Below are 20,938 nucleotides of genomic sequence, written 5' to 3' on the forward strand. Positions count from 1 at the left end.
CAAAACAGTGAATATCAGGAAGTTTAGCAATTTTTCTGTGGAATAAAACAGAAAGAGCCGAGATTTGTCCTTTCAAGGAACTTGCAGACAAACCTTTAGCCAAACTATCCTGAAGAAACTGTAAAATTCTAGGAATTCTAAAAGAATGCCAAGAAAATTTATGAGAAGAACACCATGAAATGTAAGTCTTCCAAACTTGATAATAAATCTTTCTAGAAACAGATTTTCGAGCCTGTAACATAGTATTAAATCACTGAGTCAGAGAAACCTCTATGACTAAGCACTAAGCGTTCAATTTTCATACCTTCAAATTTAATGATTTGAGATCCTGATGGAAAAACGGACCTTGCGATAGAAGGTCTGGCCTTAATGGAAGTGGCCAAGGTTGACAAGTGGACATCCAAACAAGATCCGCATACCAAAACTTGTGAGGCCATGCTGGAGCCACCAGCAGCACAAACGATTGCTCCATGATGATTTTGGAGATCACTCTTGGAAGAAGAACTAGAGGCGGGAAAATATAAGCAGGTTGATAACACCAAGGAAGTGTCAACGCATCCACTGCTTCCGCCTGAGGATTCCTGGACCTGGACAGGTACCTGGGAAGTTTTTTGTTTAGATGAGATGTCATCAGATCTATTTCTGTAAGCCCCCACATCTGAACAATTTGAGAAAACACATCTGGGTGGAGAGACCATTCTCCCGGATGTAAAGTCTGACAACAGAGATAATCCGCTTCCCAATTGTCTACACCTGGGATATGAACCACAGAAATTAGACAGGAGCGGGATTCCGCCCAAACAAGTATCCGGGATACTTCTTTCACAGCTTGAGGACTGTGAGTCCCACCCTGATTGACATATGCCTCATTTGTGATATTGTCTGTCTGAAAACAAATGAACGGTTCTCTCTTCAACAGAGGCCAAAACTGAAGAGCCCTGAGAATTCATAGAGTTCCAAAATATTGATTGGTAATCTCGCCTCTTGAGATTTCCAAACCCCTTGTGCTGTCAGAGATCCCCAAACAGCTCCCCAACCTGAAAGACTTGCATCTGTTGTGATCAGAGTCCAGGTTGGACGAACGAAAGAGGCCCCTAGAATTATACGATGGTGATCTAACCACCAAGTCAGAGAAAGTCGAACATTGGGATTTGAGGATATTAATTGTGATATCCTTGTATAATCCCTGCACCATTGGTTCAGCATACAAAGCTGGAGAGGTCTCATATGAAAACAAGCAAAAGGGATCGCATCCGATGCTGCAGTCATGAGACCTAAAACTTCCATGCACATAGCTACTGAAGGGAATGACTGAGACTGAAGGTTCTGACAGGCTGTAACTAATTTCAAACGTCTCTTGTCTGTTAGAGACAAAGTCATGGACATTGAATCTAAAAAGGTTACTCTTGTCTGAGGAATCAAAGAACTTTTTGGTTAATTGATCCTCCAACTATGTATTTGAAGAAACAACACTAGTTGATTCGTGTGAGATTCTGCAGAACGTAAAGACTGAGCAAGTAGGGCACCGAGAACCTTTGAAAAGATTCTTGGAGCTGTCGCTAGGCCAAAAGGAAGAGCAACAAATTGGTAATGCTCGTCTTGAAAAGAGAATCTCAGGAACGGATAGTGATCCGGATGAATCGGAATATGAAGATATGCATCCTGTAAGTCTATTGTGGACATATAATGCCCTTGCTGAACAAAAGGCAGAATAGTCCTTATAGTCACCATTTTGAAAGTTGGTACTCTTACATATCGATTCAAAATCTTTAGATCCAGAACTGGTCTGAATTTTCTTTCTTTGGGACAATGAATAGATTTGAATAAAACCCCAGACCCTGTTCCTGAAACGGAATTGGCATGATAACCCCTGATAACTCCAGGTCTGAAACACACTTCAGGAAAGCCTGAGCCTTTACTGGGTTCGCTGGAATGCATGAGAGAAAAAAATCTTCTCACAGGCGGTCTTACTCTGAATCCTATTCGATACTCCTGAGAGACAATACTCTGAATCCAATGATTTTGGACCGAATTGATCCAAACATCTTTGAAAAAAATTAATCTGCCCCCTACCAGCTGAGCTGGAATGATGGCCGCACCTTCATGTGGACTTGGGGGCTGGCTTTGATCTCTTAAATGGCTTGGATTTATTCCAATTTGAGGAAGGCTTCCAATTGGAAACAGATTCCTTTGGGTAAGGATTAGATTTCTGTTCCTTATTATGTCGAAAGGAACAAAAACAGTTAGAAGCTTTAGATTTACCCTTAGGTTTTTTATCCTGAGGCAAAAAGACTCCCTTCCCCCAGTGACAGTTGAAATTATTGAATCCAACTGAGAAACCAAATAATTTATTACCTTGGAAAGAAAGAGATTGCAATCTGGATTTAGAAGTCATATCAGCATTCCAAGATTTAAGCCACAAAGCTCTTCTAGCTAAAATAGCTAAAGAAATATATCTAACATCAATTTTGATGATATTAAAAATTGGCATCACAAATAAAATTATTAGCATGTTGAATCAACTTAACAATGCTAGACAAATCATGATCCGACACTTGTTGCGCTAAAGTTTCCAACCAAAAAGTTGAAGCAGCTGCAACATCAGCCAACGAAATTACAAGCCTAAGAAGATGACCTGAATATAAATAAGTCTTCCTTAGATAAGATTCAAGTTTCCTATCTAAAGGATCTTTAAAGGAAGTACTATCTTCCGTAGGAATAGTAGTACATTTAGCAAGAGTAGAGCTAGCCCAATCAACTTTGGGGATCTTTTCCCAAAACTCCAATCTAATTGCTGGCAAAGGATACAATTTTTTAAACCTTGAAGAAGGAATAAAAGAAGTACCAGGCGTATTCCATTCTTTAGAAATCATATCAGAAATAGCATCAGGAACAGGAAAAACCTCTGGAATAACCACAGGAGGTTTATAAAATAGAATTTAAACGTTTACTAGTTTTAATATCAAGAGGACTAGTTTCCTGCATATCTAATGTAATCAACACTTCCTTTAATAAAGAACGAATATACTACATTTTAAATAAATAAGAGGATTTGTCAGTGTCAATATCTGAGGCAGGATCTTCTGAATCAGATAGATCCTCATCAGAGAGAGATAAATCAGTATGTTGCAGGTCATTTGAAACTTCATCAACTCTATGAGAAGTTTTAAAAGACCTTTTACGTTTATTAGAAGGTGGAATGGCAGACAAAGCCTTCTGAATAGAATCAGAAATAAATTCTTCTAAATTTACAGGTATATCTTGTGCATTAGATGTTGAGGGAACAGCAACAGGTAATGAACTACTACTGATGGATACATTTTCTGCATGTAAATGTTTATCATGACAACTATTACAAACCACAGCTGGAGGAATAATCTCCACAAGTTTACAACAAATGCACTTAGCTTTGGTAGAACTGTTATCAGGCAGCATGGATCTAACAGTGAATTCTGAGACAGGATCAGATTCAGACATCTTGCAAATGTAAGAGAAAAAACAACATATAAAGCAAAATTATCAATTTCCTTATATGGCAGTTTCCGGAATGGGAAAAAAATGCAAACAGAATAGCCCTCTGACATAGAAAAAAGCAAGAGGCAAAAAGGAATGGGGTCTTAAATAATGAAAATATTTAGCACCAAGTATGACGCAAAACAAACAGAAAAATATTTTTTGGCGGCAAAAATGTCCGGAAATGACACACTCGCGTCATACATGACACAACCTTGTGAAGAACTCGGCGTCAACTAAGACGCCGGAAATGACGAATTTTGCGTCAACAAACGTAACTTCACGCCAAAACATCTTGCGCCAAGTATGACGCAATAAACTTTGGCATTTTGCCCCCTCGCGAGCCTAATTCTGCCCGCAAATTTAAAACACAATCAATTTGAAAAAGAGACTATACCCCAGGTAAGAAAATACATTTTCATAAAAAAGCATTTCCCAGATATGAAACTGACAGTCTGCAAAAAGGAAATATACTGAAAACCTGAATCATGGCAAATATAAGTACAATACTTTATTTAGAACTTTATATAAATACATAAAGTACCAAACCATAGCTAAGGTGTCTTAAGTAATAAAAACATACTTACCAAAAGACACCCATCCACATATAGCAGATAGCCAAACCAGTACTGAAACGGTTATCAGTAGAGGTAATGGAATATGAGAGTATATCGTCGATCTGAAAAGGGATGTAGGAGATGAATCTCTACAACCGATAACAGAGAACCTATGAAATAGATCCCTGTTAGGATGACCATTGCATTCAATAGATAATACTCTCTACGTCCCTCTGACATTCGCTGTACTTTGAAAGGAATCGGGCTTCAAAATGCTGAGAAGCGCATATCAACGTAGAAATCTAGCACAAACTTACTACACCACCTCCACAGGAGGCAAAGTTTGTAAAAATTTAATTGTGGGTGTGGTGAGGGGTGTATTTATAAGCATTTTGAGGTTTGGGAAACTTTGCCCCTCCTGGTAGGATTGTATATCCCATACGTCACTAGCTCATGGACTCTTGCCAATTACATGAAAGAAATATACAGTATGTATATGCTTATATACAAATATATTTGTGTGTTAATATGTGTATATACACATAAATATATATATAGTCATATTCATATATCTTTACAATTTGCTGCCATCGCTGCGAGACTTACCCCCTTCTCTACGCTAGTTCTCATGCCGTGTCTTACAGCATGAGAATGAGGCTCCCGTTGGAACCTATGGAAGCCCGCTCAACTTGTAGTAATACCAGCGATATTTAGTGCTCCACTTGTAATCTGGCCCAAATAATTACTTATGCAAATCATATGCACACTGTAAAAAAATTTCTAATCAGATCTGATATGTGCTAATTACATTTCATATAAGAGGTTTTATATCACTTTTTATAACGTTAGCCTTAAATGTAGTGTAACAATAAAACTGTGAAATAAAAAAAATATGAACTAGAAATCTTACAAGTTTCAGGGCTAGATGTATATAGCTAATCCTTTTGAGATGGTTAAAACCTTAGGGCCAGATTAAGAGTGAAGCGCAAATTAACGCTCCCGCTTTAGCATTAAAGGGACAGTCTACTCCAGAATTTTTATTGTTTAAAAAGATAGATAATACCTTTATTACCCATTCCCTAGTTTAGCATTACCAACACAGTTATATTAATATACTTTTTATCTCTGTGATTACCTTGTATCCAAGACTCTGCAGATTGCCCTCTTATTTTAGTTTTTTTGACAGACATGCATTTTAGTCAATCAGTGCTAACTCGTAGGTAACTCTACTTGTATGCGAACAATGTTATCTATATGACACACATTAACTAACGCCCTCTAGCTGTGAAAAACTGTCAAAATGCCCTGAGATAAGAGGCAGCCTACAATGGCTTAGAAATTAGCATATGAGCCTACCTAGGTTTAGCTTTCAATTAAGAATACCAAGAGAACAAAGCAAATGATGATAAAAGTAAATTGGAAAGTTGTTTAAAATTGCATGCCCTATATGAAGCATGAAAGTTTAATTTTGACTAGACTGTCCCTTTAATTGTGCTAGAAGTAAGATTTTTGCACTCGTCAGGTTGTGCTCGTATTATGAGTTTAAAGTAAAGTAAACTGTTTTCGATTTTGCGGTAACCTGACAAAAAGCCTAAGTAAGAATATTTTGTGCGCGTTCATGTATTCCCCTATAGAGGTCAATGGAGAAAAAAAAAGTGAAACCCCCCACCCCAAAACACCCCACTCTTGCGCAAACACTATCACATAATCTCATTTGTGCTAACCCGACATAAAAATATGAATATTTCACATTACAATGTTTTGCACATAGCAGAATAAGTTCTATTTATTCATAAATACATATTTCTACATATATCTGATGGTATTTACACTAAATACATAGTTAAAACATTTTAAATATGAATATTGCATAAATATGCTTTTACATGTTTTCATCTACTTAACAGTAAAGGGCTCCAATGCACTTCTATATATGTCTATACATGTATACATATGTATTTATGTGTTTATATGTCTGTAAATACTTATATACACATATAAATACATATGTATACATATACATATATATATATATATATATATATATATATAGATGTATATGTATGTACCTTAATGATAAAGCCCTTTCATTGCCTTTTTCACCCTAACACCTCATATCTCACATCTTTGAGCACTTTTTTGTGCAATATATTTTTAAAATAATTTTTATTAAATAGTCCTATTATGAGTGTAACTATACTTTGTAATGTATTTTTTATGTGTTTTGTACAACTTTTTAGTTTTGCGAAACAGTTAACCAGAGCTCTGAAGTCGTGGTAATGATTCTAGCGTAAATCGTGATCAGGGACAGGCAAGGTGTCCGTGACTAGCCCTTGCAGTGTCCGCCACAACCTTAGTATATCTTTTCTTTCTGATTGAATAGGAAGAAAAAAAAATATGTAGAGTGAATAAAGTTAGTGGCTTGTCAAGAGACTGCTAGCAATATTGGGTGATAAGTTATGGAATAAATAAAACCTGAGTGAAATACTGGATGTGTATCTGCATCTGTATAATAACACCCAGCTCTATACAAAGACACAGTAGTGACACTGGCACATGCTTATAGGCAGACAAGGGCTGGTTATAGGGTCAGTGATATCTGCATCAGTATAATAACATCCAGCGCTATATAATGACACAGTAGTGACACTGGCACATGGGTATAGCCAGAGGAGCGCTGGTTATAGGGTCAGTAGTATCTGCATCAGTATAATAACACCCAGCGCTATATAATGACACAGTAGTGACACTGGCACATGGGTATAGCCAGGGGAGGGCTGGTTATAGGATCAGTGGTATCTGCATCTGTATAATAACACCTAGCACTATATAATGACACAGTAGTGACACTGGCACATGGGTATAGCCAGGGGAGGGCTGGTTATAGGATCAGTGGTATCTGCATCTGTATAATAACACCTAGCTCTATACAAAGACACAGTAGTGACACTGGCGCATCCGTATAGCCAGACAAGCGCTGGTTATAGGGTCAGTGGTATCTGTATCTGTATAATAACAACCAGCACTATATAATGACACAGTAGTGACACTGGCACATGGGTATAGCCAGACGAGCGCTGGTTATAGGGTCAGTGGTATCTGCATCAGTATAACACCCAGTGCTATATAATGACACAGTAATGACACTGGCACATGGGTATAGCCAGAGGAGGGCTGGTTATAGGGTCAGTGGTATCTGCATCAGTATAATAACACCAAGCACTATATAATGACACACTAGTGACACTGGCTCATGGGTATAGCCAGAGGAGAGCTGGTTATAGGGTCAGTGGTTTCTGCATTAGTATAATAACAACCAGCACTATATAATGACACAGTAGTGACACTGGCTCATGGGTATAGCCAGAGGAGGGCTGGTTATAGGATAAGTGGTATCTGCATCAGTATAATAACACCCAGCACTATATAATGACACAGTAGTGACACTGGCATATGGGTATAGCCAGAGAAGGGCTGGTTATAGAATCAGTGGTATCAGTATACTAACACCCAGCACTATATAATGACACAGTAGTGACACTGGCACATGGGTATAGCCAGAGGAGGGGTGGTTATAGAATCAGTGGTATCTGCATCAGTATAACACCCAGCCCTATATAATGACACACTAGTGACACTGGCTCATGGGTATAGCCAGAGGAGGACTGGTTATAGGGTCAGTGGTTTCTGCATTAGTATAATAACACCCAGTGCTATATAATGACACAGTAGTGACACTGGCACATGGGTATAGCCAGAGGAGGGCTGGTTATAGAATCAGTGGTATCTGCATCAGTATAATAACACCCAGCACTATATAATGACACAGTAGTGACACTGGCACATGGGTATAGCCAGAGAAGGGCTGGTTATAGAATCAGTGGTATCAGTATACTAACACCCAGCACTATATAATGACACAGAAGTGACACTGGCACATGGGTATAGCCAGAGGAGGGCTGGTTATAGGATAAGTGGTATCTGCATCAGTATAATAACAACCAGCGCTATATAATGACACAGTAGTGACACTGGCTCATGAGTATAGCCAGAGGAGGGCTGGTTATATGATCAGTGGTATCTGCATCAGTATAATAGCACCAAGCACTATACAAAGACAAAGTAGTGACACTGGCTCATGGGTATAGCCAGAGGAGGGCTGGTTATAGGGTCAGTGGTTTCTGCATTAGTATAATAACACCCAGTGCTATATAATGACACAGTAGTGACACTGGCACATGGGTATAGCCAGAGGAGGGCTGGTTATAGAATCAGTGGTATCTGCATCAGTATAATAACACCCAGCACTATATAATGACACAGTAGTGACACTGGCACATGGGTATAGCCAGAGAAGGGCTGGTTATAGAATCAGTGGTATCAGTATACTAACACCCAGCACTATATAATGACACAGAAGTGACACTGGCACATGGGTATAGCCAGAGGAGGGCTGGTTATAGGATAAGTGGTATCTGCATCAGTATAATAACAACCAGCGCTATATAATGACACAGTAGTGACACTGGCTCATGAGTATAGCCAGAGGAGGGCTGGTTATATGATCAGTGGTATCTGCATCAGTATAATAGCACCAAGCACTATACAAAGACAAAGTAGTGACACTGGCTCATGGGTATAGCCAGAGGAGGGCTGGTTATAGGATCAGTGGTATCTGCATCAGTATAATAACACCAAGCATTATAAAATAATGTTTTTAATTTCAAATGTACATTGGCAGGGCCACCATCAGGGGTGACTAATGTCAGGGGCCCCCATGAGTCAAGAACAACTTATTTAAAAAAATATTTTTTTTTAATTTTGGCAGCCACCAGAGGGTACTACAGCAGAGTGCTATTGAGTGTGGGAAATTACAAGGAGTAAAGCATTAGAATTTGAGAGAATTTCTGAGTATGCACTAAACCACTATGCACGGTGTGAGACAGACTTGGCACTTAAGTGTGTACAGTGTGTGCCTGAATCAGACGGCAGATCCCTTTAATTTGCAGAGGAGGTAGGACTTACTTAGTAAATGTTTTTTATTTCTTTGTGCAATTTCAGATTGTAACTTCAGTATGGTAGTAGTTGTAGTAGCAATATGCAGCAGTGTATTTATGATTATTTGACAATGCTGTAGAAATTCTATATTTAAAACCATGCAGGAATGTTTCCTCCTCAATACACAAATGGTAGGTGCCCTTTTGGCAGATATGAGTTTTTTTAAAATTAATATATATATTTTAATTACATTCCAGTTTACTGCCTCTTTATGCAAGTACTTTCCAGATGCAAGGAGGCATTTTATCTATGATTTTTACATCTGCATAAAATATTATACTTTCAGACTAAGATTGCTCAGTGTTTGAAATGAGACAGATTAACTTGACACTGTTCAGTTTACAGTACAGCTGACTTAATTTTGAAATACATACAAACAAGCCTAAATCCTGCATTTAACAGATCTAATGGTATGAGACTGAGTATCATAGATTATGGTTCCACCAAGACCATATAGAGTAAAGTATTTTCAAAATCCATAAGTACAGCTGACAGATGGGAACATTTTTACACCATATTTGAAGTGGTGCTCTTGGATGGGGTGGGGGGGGGGAAACAAACATATGTCAACCTTTCAAAAGTACTTTTTTTTATCTAGCCATCTACTTAGATCATTAATGTACAATTCTGAATTCACAGAATTATTTTTGTTTGCACATTTACAAATATGATTCTTTAAAAAATGATCTCTCAATTTCTGCAATTTTTTATCATGTATGTCATTTTTAGGGGTTGCAATGTGCAGAAATGTTACCTCCTGTGAGTATTTCTGTGGGTGTCTGCGTTTATATCTTTGTGCTTTTGTTTGTGTCTCTATGAGTGTGTATGTATTTTTTTCCTGTGGGTCTCTCTGTGAGGGTGGGTGTGTATGTCTTTGTGCATTTTCTGTGGATGTCTGTGAGGGTGTGTGCGTATGTCTTTGTGCTTTATCTATGGGTGTCTCTGTGAGGGTGTGTGTATTTTCTCTGGATGCCTCTGTGAGGGTGGGTGTGTATGTATTTGTATGTTTTATGTCTCTGAGGGTGGGTGGGTGTAAGTATGTATGTCTGTTTTCTGTGGATGTCTCTGTGAGGGTGTGTGCGTATGTCTCTGTGAGGGTGTGTGTATGTCTGTGCATTTTCTGTAGGTGTCTGTGAGAGTGTGTGTTAGGGGTAATATGAACCTGATGGCAGCCATCTTGTTCCTCGCAGCCATCTTGTTCCTAGTAGCCATTTTGTAATGATTAAACTTTATTATAATGGGTTATTATGTAGGGCGAACTATGTGCATGTTATGATAGTTTCCTTAGCTGTTCGGCCTTGTCAATGTACCCTGGCCCTACGCCCAGAATAAGATAATGTCAATAAGATGGTTCAGAAACCTTGCTGTCTCCGCAGATGTTAGCCTATTATGACTATGTAATTATTGTTATGAGAAACTCATGTTCCAGCTGTATTTTGCTCTGTATAACTGTGTAAGATGACGCGGTCCTAACGTGTCATCCCCTTAACCCTGTATGCTGTTATAAGAAATGCTTGCACTGTGCAATAAACAGGATTGGCTTTAGATCATAATGCTGCGTGGTCTGAGTCATTCTAAGGGGCCCTTATCAGATAATCTACATATGCCTCAGGTGGTACACTGGCCCTGTGGCTTCGGCCTGACCTGACACTTACCCCCCTGGGGAAACACCTAACAATTTTGATGTCAGTTTGTGGGATTCACCGTGCGTAAGTATGAGTGCTTCTACCATGCTTTCCTTCTGTGAATCTGAACCTAAATTTAGTCTGGTAATAGGTGTTGATAATATATGATAAAGAGTTAAAGGGGTTCCTGTTGTTGAAGCACAGGTTTGCGGAGGTTATAGTCCTGCCGGCAGTTGTGATACCCCTCCAGACAGGTAATCAGTCCTGTGCTGGGATACAACAGGTATTGTGAGTCCTGTCTGTGATAAGTGTGCAAGAAATATATGAATGCCATTTGACGGAGGATTTTTTAAGATAAACTCCCCCGGGAAAGGTGGCAGTGCGTGAGTCTCACGTGTGTTAAAGTTTCCCATATTCATTCCCATAATAGAGTTTTGTTACCCACCTGAAGCTCATGTTGATATCTGATGCTTGCTTTGTTTTGTTTGTGTTTTGCTGCTATAAATGTGCGTGGAAAATATTAAGTGGCTATGCATGTTATTATTGTGGCTATTATTGTGTTGAGTAATGGGAACTTCTTATAGATAAGAATGCACAGAGAAAATTACATGTATAAGGTAAAGGAAAAAAAGAGTTAATAGTTTCTGCAAAAGACAGAAATATTTTTAAAACACTGTCAGTGAGTACTGCTGTGTGGTAAATAGAGAAATCTCTGTGTTAAAAAAAATGTAGCAGGCAAAGAAGGGGGGCCACCACTGAGCGCGCACATAGATCAGAAGAAAAAAAAAAAAAGAGAGAAGAAACTGTTACAGCAGCTCCGTTTGTAAGACTTTTTGTTTGCTTGCAGTAAGGAAATTTTGTATATTGAGATGCATAATGTGCGATGGTCTGTCGGTTCTCACTGTGGTATGAGTGTAACAGATTTGCTATAAACCAAAAACAGAATGTATTATTTGAAAATGATTGTCCCAAGACGTGCAAAAGTGGCCATTTTGCGGGTTTTCGGAAAAAAATACATTTTGGACTTGGTGACAAGTTAATCTAGTGTTTTTTTATATATATATATGTATGTCGTACGCTATGAAATAGATGTTTTTCTGAGAAAGGAAAAAAGGGAGTGAATCTCTGGTATGCGAGATGAAATGAGCTTGTCTGTATCGCTGTAAAAATGTAAAACTGTTTCTTTCTGTTTCTCTGCTGGGAAATCAGACGTTTTTAGAAGATATTCGGTAATGTTATTTTATATACCTGTATTTTAAAGTCACCAGCATGTTTTAAGTATGTGGTATTCATATGCAGTTTTAGTTTTAAGTGATCATTGTTTTTCGGCATGTAAAGATATGATATTGTTTTTGCAAGTGAAGTAACGGCTTTGAAAGTGGCTTTGAAAGTGCGATGGTGTGTGTGATTTTTTTTGTCACGCTCTGGTAAATATGAAACTGTTTCTGGTATGATTAATGGGTTAACGTATGTTGTATTTGTAAGGTCTGTGCACGGAGTTAGTGCACCTAATGAGATATAGTTTTAGGCTATATAAATTTATCTAAAAGTGCGTCCGTTTTTGTTGCAAGTAAATTAACCTGCAGGTCATGATACAGTACAGAGGTGAAATTTGTGTGGTAAATCATACAAGCAGCCTAAATTATGGTTGGGATATACATATGTAATTTACGTGATAAATGGTTAGTCCTTAAAGGGACAGTCCACTGTACAATTGTTTTTATATTTGTGTATTTTCAATGGCTTGTTATACAAGCTGCATAGTATACAATATAAGAGAAATTGCATTTGCAAGTTTATTTGTATATATATGAAGTAGCTGGTTTTATGCTTTCAAAACACAGTTGATTGCAATGGGTTGAATTTTAAATAATAAGAATATCTCATTATCTTATATTTGTCTGTAAAATCAGAGCTCAGTGCGTAGACGGAGCAATAGAAAATTGTCATTTTATTATTTAAAGGACCAGTGCAATAACACTGTATTAGTAGTTTGCTAAATATATTTTAAGAGACCTTTCTTTGTATATATTTATTTTAAATCTGCTGTTTAGATAGCAGATATTTCTTTTTGCAGTATAACTTAATTCTCTCTGTAATGCAAACTGAAGTGATAAGTTGTCTACAATTTTAGTGTAGGGATCCGTGAGACTAGCGGACAGAAAAACCCCCCGAAAAAAACAGAGGAGTGAAAATATTTAAAGGGATACAGTCAAACTGATATAACATCTGAGAATTTAAGGGAATATTTACAGAAAAGACAATGAGGTTTACTGTGAGCCTAACACTAGTATATTTCACTGTGTTAGCAGTTTCAATTAAAGATTATTTTTAGTTTGGTTAAAATGTCCCTTTAACTAGCCTGCATCCCGCTGTGAGTGCGTTCTTATGCTGCTTATGCTTGTTTAGGCTATTTAATGAACGTCAGTATACATTTTTTATTATAAGGATCATTGGGAATAATTTAAAGGGGAAATTGTATTAGTATTCTTTTGTAGAAAGCTTATTTTTGTGTTATATGCGGTTGATTATATTTGGCTAGAGAGCTGCAGAATGGTGAATATCAAATTATACATAATGTTAAATCCAATAATTTTGTTGTTGTGGTTAAACTAATTAGCATTTATCAAGTTTTAGTGTGAATTTTATATTTTTAAGCAGTAAACAGTGTTTCTCCTTTAAGTAAAAATGAAACTTTGAGCTTGCCTTACTATCTTTGAGAGGAATGATAACACTGTGCATGTTTTGCTTTTCTTAAAAAAAAAAAACAAAAAAAGTTTCTCTGTTTGGCTTTGTTGCAGAGAGAACGATTTGCACTTTACATTTAAAGCGGCAGTACTGGTGTTCTATGTTATAAAAATGATAACTATAAATTGCTCACTACAAAGAAACCAGTATTTATATTATATTCTGTCACAGAATATAGCTTAAAAATGATAATTTTATTTCTGTGGCTGTCAAACTGTATCTGACAGATATTTCAGAACTCTTTGTTATTTAAAATAACCCCCACTGCGTTCAATAAATAAATGAGCTATTATTTAATGAAGTGATTTCAGTGACATTTTAAAATATATATAGTTATTCGGTTATTAACTAGTCTACCACTATTATTGCAATGACTTTGATTGCTGCTTAACAGCTAAGCCGTGGTCTATAAGGTGGCTACAAATAAACACCCCTACTTAAGGCGATAGGGGACGGCAAACAAATGATGCACATTTTATCTGATTCTACTGCATTTATATAACTTGCTAATTTATCTGATCACAGTTTTAGTTTTATTTATATGGCTTACGTGTATTTTGTCTCTTGGTGTTGTAATGAGGTTTAAACAGCCTGTGATAAGAGGCAGCCCTCAAAGGCTTAAAAATTAGCATATGAGCCTACCTATGTTTGGTTTAATCTAGAAAGGTTGGTTAAAATTAAAAGTCCTATCTGAATAATGAAATTTTCATTTATCCTAGAATGTCCCTTTGTTTGTAGTGTTCTGAGAGTGTTGCATTCCAGTGAATGTCAGAATATGTGTTGAATTTTAGGTTAATTGTGGTTGTTTGAAATTTGTGTCAGCAGCTAATGTTTTCTTTTGTGAAAGACAAGAACAATTTTTTTTGTATTTCTCTTTTGTGACTACGCGTGGAAGCATGCTGTATGGACAGCATAGTGAATAGTGAAGTGTATTTCATTTTGCTTGCTATTGAGAATTGTCTCTGCATGAGTGGAGTGCATGATTTGTCGTTTAGTTTCTTGTTATCTTGTGTTTGCGTGTCACATGAGATGTTTCACGCAAACATGGGGGAAGTATTGATGAGTATTGATGAATATCTTTATGTAATGGGGTGATTGTTTTTAGGAGGTGAACCTAAAACGTTTTGAATCTCCTCTTACAATGTTATTGTCTAACCACCAGCTACCAGCTGTGCCCTAAATTTCCTTGTCTTACCCCTATGCAGGATGCACTACGTCCCTAGGATTGTCTAGAACTTTCCTTCATTGGGAATCTGGCCACGGAAAGCATCTACCTTGATGGCCACCCCGGTCGTAGCCTGTACACCCAGACCCCACTCCTTTTTTTTCCCTCCCTGGTGGATTAGATCTTTTTATTGTCTTTCTGTGTTAATTTCAGATGCCTAAAATGTTTTATTTTTCTATGTGGTTCTTAACACTATATTTGTATTTGCAGGATGAGAGTATGCAGGTGTCTTCAGAGATTGAAAGACACTAACTGAATTATTTTTGAGTTTCCATATTTAGGTAAAATCTGTACAGGCATAATTCCATAAGTGCACTCTTCAAAAGATTAAAGATTGAAAGCAAGTAAACCTTTAAAGAAAGAAAAGATGAAAGACCTTTTGTCAAGCTTGTTTTATCCACCATACTGCAGTAAAAGTTGCTGAACTATCTTTGTATCCATTCTTTGCTTTGCATGCTGGTACCAGCCCCAGAATTGGACTCTGGGTAATCCATGACTGTTTCCTCTGATGTGTGTCTTCAGGACATAAAGACTATCCTTCTCTGGACTGTGCCTTACCGCTCGATATGGAGGACCTGTTATGCTGTTACAGGGTCAACCAATTAAATTAGGGGAGTATTGTTTTAACTCAATTCCTTATATTGCTTGTTTTGTATTCTCTTGTATTTGTTTTATTTTTATTGATCATATTTGGTCTAAGAAATCATATGCTTCATTGGTATTAGTGCACATTGTAGTTTATGTGCTTAACATAGTAACTCTTTAGATAAATGTAACTGTGAACTTCGCAGTATTGTACCCTATTGAATGGCCCACTGAGTATAAAAAATATGTTTAAGGAAAATGCTGCAACATAGCATAATATTTTAGACCCTTCACCCTTTTGAACATAAGGAGGACACGTCTAAGCTAGAAGTTTATAGTAAATATACAGATAAATGTTTGTTTAGGGAATAGCATAATTATAGTTTATGAAAGCAAATGTATTTTTCCCTTTTATTAATTAGTATGGTATCTGCAAAGTGAATTTGGTCATTCCTGATGTTTGTCAAAGAGAGTAATTCTTACCATAAAGTTGTGTTTACCTTTAAAAGAACTTGTAGTTTTAAATGATGTTCTGTTTGTATGCTTTCCTCATATAGGAGTGTGAGAGAATTTAGGTTGCATAAAATAATTAGTAAACTAGTAGTGTTTATATCAGATGAGATTGTTGAATATTAGGATCATGGTTGGAGAATTATAAACATTATAGATAGCAGCCATCCAGAATAAAGCAACACGAGGTTCTTTTATTTTTAGAAGTTCAAAGTGACAGTGTAAAGAAATTCATTTATTTTTATTGACTGTTTTCTTTTTTCCATTCTTACTACAGGGCAGGCCTTAGCATAAGTTTTAGCATAACCATTCAGGCCCTTGATGAAGTCTGGCAGGTTGTCACTTGCGTAGTATTCAAGAAGTATCATTTAAAAGTGTATAGAGAAGTTGTAAATTATTCGCTGAGAAATGTCAATGTATTTAGTTTGTATTATATATCAACAATGTTTTGTTTGATTTTAAATGACATAGGATGAAAGTGACGTTTTATTTGGACATAATTGTGATTGTATTGCGGTATGTACTCATCCTGTACTGTTTCTGTTTGCTTCCTAGACTCCCTGTGACTCGAGTGTTTGCTTGCCATGGGTATCCACTGGTTGCCTTGTCTACCCCATGAACAAACCATCAGATTTCCAGTATCTCCCTGCGGAAGAACCGTGGATAAGCACCCCTACTGCAAATGAACTGTTGGAGAACTGTATTATAGCAAAGTGTCAAGGTGCAGCGCTCTCAAATGGACAAAGACTGTTCTTAAAGTGATCAGAGGCCACCTAGAGACAGTTGTGCTGTTGCTATGTCATGCTTTACTGTGGAAAAGGAACTGTTGGACATATTGGGGGGTGCTAGCAATGCAGGTGGAGAAATAAACGATGCAGCATTGTTTGGGGGTAGATGGGGGGCTGGTTGGGTCTCTGTGCCGGTAGACCGGTAGTTTTGGGAAGGCTGGAAGATAGATGGAGGGTATTGGAGGGGTTGTACCTATATGCAGTGACAATTAGCCTATAACGTATATCACAACATAGGAATATTTTTCTCTTTAGTATTCTCACAGAGTTCTGTTACCATAATATAAGGCTTTACTAACTTTCTATGCCTGTCTATTTTTATGTTATTCTGTTAGAATAAAAGGATGGTATGTTAGGGGTAATATGAACCTGATGGCAGCCATCTTGTTCCTCGCAGCCATCTTGTTCCTAGTAGTCATTTTGTAATGATTAAACTTTATTATAATGGGTTATTATGTAGGGCGAACTATGTGCATGTTATGATAGTTTCCTTAGCTGTTCGGCCTTGTCAATGTACCCTGGCCCTACGCCCAGAATAAGATAATGTCAATAAGAAGGTTAAGAAACCTTGCTGTCTCCGCAGATGTTAGCCTATTATGACTATGTAATTATTGTTATGAGAAACTCATGTTCCAGCTTTACCTTGTATTTTGCTCTGTATAACTGTGTAAGATGACGCGGTCCTAACGTGTCATCCCCTTAACCCTGTATGCTGTTATAAGAAATACTTGCACTGTGCAATAAGTAGGATTGGCTTTAGATCAAAATGCTGCATGGTCTGAGTCATTCTAAGGGGCCCTTATCAGATAATCTACATATGCCTCAGGTGTTACACAGGCCCCGTGGCTTCGGCCTGACCTGACACTTACCCCCCTGGGGAAACACCTAACAGTGTATGTCTTTGTGTGTTTTCTGTGGATGTCTCAGTGAGGGGGTGTGTGTATGTCTTTGTGTGTTTTATGTGGTTGTGTGTGTGTGTTTTCTGTGGGTGTCTCTGTGTGTGTGTGTATATGTCTCTGTCTGTGTTTCCTTGGGTGTATGTGCAAGTTTGTGTGTGTGTGTGTGTGTGTCCATTGTCTGTTCCTTTTTAGGACATTTTGACCTTACTACTGATTATTCACATCTTTCTACAAACTTTGAGACTGAGAACTTTCCGGAAGTCACCAATACACCATTTAACCTTTCAATTATTGTTTAGGCAGTTCAGGGCCCTTCCTTTCAGCCACTGCATGCTGTTGTCATCATTTAGTTGGCATCTTCCTTGACAAAAAGATAATCAGAACTCCATATTTTGTTTTGTAAATCTCCTTTATTGACAAAACTGTAGTCTACCTCATTACTTGTCAGGTCAATGTAAACAAGTGCTGAGTGTCTGTTTGTGTGTCTGTGTGTTTCTTTGTGTGTCTGCTAGATTGTCTATATGTGAATCCTTATGTGTGAGTGTGTGTTTCAGTGTACGAGTGTGTCTGTGTGTTTCAGTGTTTGTGTGTTACTACCTTTACAACATTTCTAACGTTTGACTTTAAAATACCATTGTTAGCCTGTTCTATTGTGATTTACCACCTGGGTTCAGCTTCTTTTAACCCAGTAATGCTTTTCACAGAGTAGAACTTTCCTGTAGTATATCAGTCTGAACAGGCTAAAATAGTATTGAGCCAGTTGTTCGTTCCCGTGAGTGTGCTTCTCTCTGTGTGTATTTAGTCTCCCTATGGGAAAAAGGGGAAACCAGACGTGGACTCCTTGCTCAGTGTGCTTAGAGGAATATGGCTACAGCTAACTGATGAGGCCTTATGAAGGCCGAAACGATTGTCTGGGGTTGCTGTGTTCCTTGTTCAGAGAGGAATTGCCTGGTATTTTGGCGCTGGACTGACTGTAATAGGCGGGATCAGACGGATATACTACAGGAAAGTTCTTCTCTGTGAAAAACATTACTGGGCTAAAAGAAGCTGCACCTAGGTGGTAAATCGACATAGAACAGGCTAACAATAGTATTGAGCCAGTTGTTCGTTCCTGTGAGTGTGCTTCTCTCTGTGTGTACTTAGTCTCCCTATGGGAAAAAGGGGGCAACAAGACGTGGACTCCTTGCTCAGTGTGCTTACAGGAATAACATAATTTATGTAAGAACTTACCTGATAAATTCATTTCTTTCATATTAGCAAGAGTCCATGAGCTAGTGACGTATGGGATATACATTCCTACCAGGAGGGGCAAAGTTTCCCAAACCTCAAAATGCCTATAAATACACCCCTCACCACACCCACAATTCAGTTTAACGAATAGCCAAGAAGTGGGGTGATAAAGTGCGAAAGCATATAAAATAAGGAATTGGAATAATTGTGCTTTATACAAAATCATAACCACCACAAAAAAAGGGCGGGCCTCATGGACTCTTGCTAATATGAAAGAAATGAATTTATCAGGTAAGTTCTTACATAAATTATGTTTTCTTTCATGTAATTAGCAAGAGTCCATGAGCTAGTGACGTATGGGATAATGATTACCCAAGATGTGGATCTTTCCACACAAGAGTCACTAGAGAGGGAGGGATAAAATAAAGACAGCCAATTCCTGCTGAAAATAATCCACACCCAAAATAAAGTTTAATGAAAAACATAATTTATGCTTACCTGATAAATTCCTTTCTCCTGTAGTGTGATCAGTCCACGGGTCATCATTACTTCTGGGATATTAACTCCTCCCCAACAGGAAGTGCAAGAGGATCACCCAGCAGAGCTGCTATATAGCTCCTCCCCTCTACGTCACACCCAGTCATTCGACCAAGAACCAACGAGAAAGGAGAAGCTAAAGGGTGCAGTGGTGACTGGAGTATAATTTAAAAATTTAGACCTGCCATAAAAAACAGGGCGGGCCGTGGACTGATCACACTACAGGAGAAAGGAATTTATCAGGTAAGCATAAATTATGTTTTCTCCTGTTAAGTGTTATCAGTCCACGGGTCATCATTACTTCTGGGATACCAATACCAAAGCAAAAGTACACGGATGACGGGAGGGATAGGCAGGATCTTTATACCGAAGGAACCACTGCCTGAAGAACCTTTCTCCCAAAAATAGCCTCCGAAGAAGCAAAAGTGTCAAATTTGTAAAATTTGGAAAAAGTATGAAGCGAAGACCAAGTTGCAGCCTTGCAAATCTGTTCAACAGAGGCCTCATTCTTAAAGGCCCAAGTGGAAGCCACAGCTCTAGTGGAATGAGCTGTAATTCTTTCAGGAGGCTGCTGTCCAGCAGTCTCATAGGCCAAACGTATTATGCTACGAAGCCAAAAAGAGAGAGAGGTAGCCGAAGCTTTTTGACCTCTCCTCTGACCAGAGTAAACGACAAACAGGGAAGATGTTTGTCGAAAATCTTTAGTTGCCTGTAAATAAAATTTTAGGGCACGAACTACATCTAGATTGTGCAGAAGTCGTTCCTTCTTTGAGGAAGGATTAGGACACAAGGATGGAACAACAATCTCCTGATTGATATTCCTGTTAGTGACTACCTTAGGTAAGAACCCAGGTTTAGTACGCAGAACTACCTTATCCGAGTGAAAAATCAGATAAGGAGAATCACAATGTAAGGCTGATAACTCCGAGACTCTTCGAGCCGAGGAAATAGCCATTAAAAATAGAACTTTCCAAGATAACAATTTTATATCGACGGAATGAAGGGGTTCAAACGGAACGCCCTGTAAAACGTTAAGAACAAGGTTTAAACTCCATGGCGGAGCAACAGTTTTAAACACAGGCTTAATCCTGGCCAAAGCCTGACAAAAAGCCTGAACGTCTGGAACTTCTGACAGACGTTTGTGTAACAAAATGGACAGAGCTGAGATCTGTCCCTTTAAGGAACTAGCGGATAAACCCTTTTCTAAACCCTCTTGTAGAAAAGACAATATCCTAGGAATCCTAACCTTACTCCAAGAGTAACCCTTGGATTCGCACCAATACAGGTATTTACGCCATATTTTATGATAAATCTTTCTGGTAACAGGTTTCCTAGCCTGTATCAGGGTATCAATTACTGACTCAGAGAATCCACGCTTTGATAAAATCAAGCGTTCAATCTCCAGGCAGTCAGCTTCAGAGAAATTAGATTTTGATGTTTGAAAGGACCCTGAATCAGAAGGTCCTGTCTCAGAGGCAGAGACCAAGGTGGACAGGATGACATGTCCACTAGATCTGCATACCAGGTCCTGCGTGGCCACGCAGGCGCTATTAGAATTACTGATGCTCTCTCCTGTTTGATTCTGGCGATCAATCGAGGAAGCATCGGAAAGGGTGGAAACACATAAGCTCTCCCGAAGGTCCAAGGTGCTGTCAAAGCATCT

The sequence above is a fragment of the Bombina bombina genome, chromosome 2, assembly GCF_027579735.1.
Source record: "Bombina bombina isolate aBomBom1 chromosome 2, aBomBom1.pri, whole genome shotgun sequence".
NCBI lineage: Eukaryota > Metazoa > Chordata > Amphibia > Anura > Bombinatoridae > Bombina > Bombina bombina.